General features: G+C 35.3%; 1 long non-coding RNA gene across 2 annotated transcripts; it reads right to left on the bottom strand.

The window, feature by feature from the left end:
- Positions 1 to 1,931: 1,931 nt before the first annotated feature.
- LOC113041703 (uncharacterized) lies at positions 1,932 to 4,118 on the bottom strand. 2 transcript variants are annotated; one of them, XR_003275433.1, is made up of 5 exons: positions 3,582 to 4,113; positions 3,294 to 3,399; positions 2,630 to 2,891; positions 2,300 to 2,450; positions 1,932 to 2,190 (listed from the first exon to the last, which is right to left on the bottom strand). It is a non-coding gene; the product is annotated as an uncharacterized LOC113041703 (long non-coding RNA). The 2 variants fall into 2 exon arrangements; XR_003275432.1 differs by having other exon boundaries at positions 2,300 to 2,891; positions 3,582 to 4,118.
- Positions 4,119 to 4,684: the final 566 nt, after the last annotated feature.

Raw genomic sequence — 4,684 nt, 5'->3', positions numbered from 1 at the left:
GCAAATAGCTTATTTTTATATAGGCTATGGCTATTGAGCCTTCAAATAGCTCTCTGAAACTACACCCGAGATGGCTTGGGCATGTGAAATGAGAAAATGAAAACTTTGTCGTAGAGCTAAACCATATACATTGTTAGAAAGGTCTTGACCTGGAGAGTAACATATGTAAGTATGAAGATTCTACATAGCTCCTGTTTTGAAATACTGACCTTTGAAACATCACCTTGGTGCATATTTGAAGGCTTATAATAAAGCAATAAAAAGGGCTACACACATGGGACTAACTGTTATAGAGAGCTCTTGTCCTCATTTATGATGTGAATATAGTCAACAGCTTGGGATATTGTCAAATCTGGTTAAAAGTAATTTGAACCCATTTAAAATTTAGACATTTAAAATCTGATTACATAGATATGTTAAAATCCGCCTAAACTCCATACTGTACCCTCAACTCACTATTTGCAATATCCAATTCTAAGAAATACACAAATTTGTTCAAAACTACAATTCCCTATAGCTACTCAGTGCAGCTTGATACAAATCAAGCACTGAAGTTGTAGTTTATCTGGTTTGCGAATTAGGGTTGGAAATTAGGGTTGTAAAAAGATATATCTACTGAATATATCAAATATCTAGTACAATCAATCTATTAATTACACTGCATCTAGATGATTTACGTTAAGAAAATCTAAATATATTTGTTTATTTAAGACTTTTTAGCCGAAATGTAGAACGCGCAAACCCCGCCCACAACACAATGCACTTCCGTAACCTTCTGCTACCAAAAATGTATTTCTCTGAATCGAAGGAGAAATGTGCAAAAGTTATATTAACATATCTTATTGTTGAGTTATCTGTTTGTTGTTGTTTTTTCGTGGACAAATGTTGAATTCATCATTTTAAAAAAAGTGTCTTGTGAATAAAATACTTTTGGGCGGAAGTACGTTATGCAAGCCACGTGGTTTCAGCGATAGCAGCGTAACCACCATGGCAACGAACAACGAACAAACTAAATGTAATATACATTCAATGAAAGAAGAAAGTGAAAATAAAACGAAAACAGCCAATGGGAAGAAGAGAAAAAAAGTGTTCAGTTACATAGGCTTGGATCTGGAGAATTTCAAGCCAATAACAGTTATGTAGGAACCTACTGAATGTGGCACACTGTCACATACGGATTTTGACTGTAAATTCATTGTATGTCATTTTTTAAGTAAATTACTTTTCATTGACTTTAAATGTGCTGTGAATAAGTGCAGAGCACCATGGCTGAAAACATGGCTGTAACTCGTAGAGTCAATACACCTCTATGTTCCCTTTTATTTTATTTTTTTACAAACTCATAGTTGCTTCAGAGGATTCAAGATCCAATAATGTATTGTCATTTCAACTCAGTCGAAGGGGATTTTGATGGTGAGCTCACAAAAAACAAAACACCTCCCACACATTTGTACATTACAGTAAATAACATATTACATTATAGTAAACACATTTTTTTTTTAGATTAGATTAGATTCAACTTTATTGTCATTATGCAGAGTACAAGTACAGAGCTAATGAAATGCAGTTAGCATCTAACCAGAAGTGCAAGAATATAGTGTTTTATATACATAAAAGTGCAGAGTAAGTAAAGCTATGATATACAGAAAGTACAGTGGAGTTGCTATATACAATATTGATCGGAGTATATACAGAATGTAAATATGAATGCAATGTAGGGATTGTATGTACATTATGAACAGAGCAATGAAGGATTATATATATGTTATGAACAGCAGGAACGTGAGAACAGTGGTAATAAATGCAGTTGGATGAGTGTGCAAAAATATTGTTGAACAATCTATTCTATGCAAAATAACAGTAGTGCAATATATTTTATATAAATATTTTACTGTGCTTGTACAGTAACAATTATAGACAGTTTATTTTTAAATTTTGTACTCATACAGACAGACTAGTGGGGATATGTATGCTTAAATACAGTGCCTAAGCTTTAAAATAGATCAGACCTAGTAAAACAACATGTCCGCACAAGTAATGCAGTAAAGTAATTAAATTATTTATATATTATAATTATATTATATTATATGTCTATAATGTCTTATACATGTGGGTGAAACATCACAGTGGCTTGATGTCATTTTCTTTCCAGCTGTTGGAGACCTTGAATGAGAGCAGCTTACTGCAGTCCTAAAGAGTTAAGGAAAACATAGATTTATGGGAGGAAGAGTGATCTTTTTCACAAGTTTAATTAATATTTCATGGACTCAGGCCATGAAATTCTGCAACAATGATTAACCTCTTGAGGCTTTGAGCTGTCAAGATGTGATAGCAGGTATTCCTCTAAACATGCGGGTTCTGTGTAATGGATCAACTGCACTTGTACCAGAGCTTTGATTCCTCACAAGGCCAAAGTTGGCATCCAATGTGACAATCATATCTCCATCCGCCTGGAAAACAAACACTTACAGTAACACTGGTTGTGGACCCGCACCAGGTTTATACATTTATACTATTACTTCTATTATAATACTACATAAACAAATTACCTTAGTTTGATATTAATTCAGATTTGAATTCTATGCCATTAATTTAATCAAACAAGAACCACGCTAGAACTATAACCAACCTTTGGACATGCTGGGCATATGGTTACATCATTTAATTGTGGGCAAATATCAACCAAACTTCTTTGTCGGAAGTGGTTATGCCAAAATGGGATATGGGGTGTTGCAAAAACCCTCAAGAGAAACCTGACACTCCAGTGACAGAGAAACAGAAAGCTCTAGCAGAGGGATGGAGAAGGCTGTCTGGTCAGAGCCCATATCTCAGCAGAGTACAGGTTTCTGGTTCACACGCACACATGGTGTCTGTAACGGTGCAGAGCCGTCCTGCCAAATATAAAGAGGAAAATAACATAAAAACATAACCTAGTACTACTATAGAGACTAACATATCAGTATAAATTAAATTAAATGTATGCATTTAGCAGACGCTTTTATCTAAAGCAACTTACAGTGGATTCAGGCTATACATTTTTACCCATCATGATAGTATATAAACTATACATTTAGTTTATATAGTATAGACTAAATCACTTGAGTGTGTCACATATAACTTAATGTTTGTAATTATTGGAATCAACAAACAACTTTTTTTTTTTTTTAAATTGTATCACAAATTTGATTAATTCCTTAAAGGAAATCATTACTCCACATGTAATTGGATTGAATTCCTTAACCTGTCAATAAAATTAAATACATTAAGATTTTGTATCAGGTAAAATGACAAACCTGTGCTGACAATGATCTTCATGTCCTTTGTGTACACAGCATGGGTGCCATGGGCTTCAGGTAAATATAGGAATAACCCCAGGGAGGATGGCTCATAGTAAACACTCTGTAAGAAAGATGGATAGCTCTAATGTTTTTAAAACAACAAACTTGTGACACTAACAGTTGATACTGCATAGTGCTAAAACAATTTGAAGTATCTAATGAATCTGTTGACATTACTGTGAGTTTGCTGTCTGTATGCAAGTATAGCAATAGCAATGTAAGACTGTATGCTATTGTTCTTACATTCCACTTTTCAGGAAGATGCAGTGAATTTCTGTGAATCCTCTTCAGGCAAACCTCACAGAACACTGCAGTGGAGCTGCACTCAATGCACCTATAATCAGCATGTTCTCAGCAGACAGCACACTGGGTAGTGACTGATGCTGAACATTCAAACGACACCTTAAGCATCTCATCCTTGACTGTATCCCAGACATGAAGCTCTCTCTTCTTTGCCTTACTGTATTCACTCTCAGAACAGCTCGGTGTCACATCATCAGGTTCAGCAGGTTGAGATGTAATAGATGGGTCTGAAGGGTGGCTCTGTTTGTAGCTGGGCTGGGGAAGACCTTGACTGAGGTAAGAAAACTTCGCAGGGCCAGCGATAGACCTCCTCACCAACTTAATTTTAACGTTCCTGAAACGTGGGGTCATCTTATGTGCTTTTCCCATATCTGAAATCAAAATATTTGACAATTATTACATAAAGCAAAGTGCAATCCGTACCGTACTTCTTATCACAGCCTAAAAGACAGAAACGCATGAGGGAAAATGGGATGCAGTCAGATGAGGGATATTTGGTGCGATAGTTAGATACAGCTAGCTAGATAACTAGATATATAGATTGCAAGATAGATAGATAGATAGATAGATACACATCGGGGTAGATCTATATCTATAGATAGATTATATAAATAGATAGATACACAGCTAGCTAGCTATATATATAAACTGCTCAAAAAATAAAGGGAACACTTGTGGGTTATATTGTGTTGTTAAGTATTCCCTTTATTTTTTTTGAGAAGGTATATAGATAGAAAGACAGCCAGACAGATAGACAGATCCAAAGCTTCCTGATATAGGATCAAATCCAGCCAAGCTTTGTTCAAACCCACAGAACTTTATTTTACACTCTAGCCAAGATCCCAAGGTTTCCAAACTGCCGTAAAATACGTCTTGTGTTTAATATTTCTCTCAAGTCGATATGGGTTACATTAAGCCTATGATCTGGCTTCAGTGAGGAGTTATCGAGCATACACAATAGCAAAAGTCATGTTGACAGTTTAACTAGAAACTTAATTCCCCCATTAGCTTCAGACGTAAATACACACTCATATTAGCAACGT

The sequence above is a fragment of the Carassius auratus genome, chromosome 23, assembly GCF_003368295.1.
Source record: "Carassius auratus strain Wakin chromosome 23, ASM336829v1, whole genome shotgun sequence".
NCBI classification, from domain to species: domain Eukaryota; kingdom Metazoa; phylum Chordata; class Actinopteri; order Cypriniformes; family Cyprinidae; genus Carassius; species Carassius auratus.
Note: the sequence above shows the minus strand (reverse complement) of the source record. Positions and strands in the feature narration are given on the sequence as shown.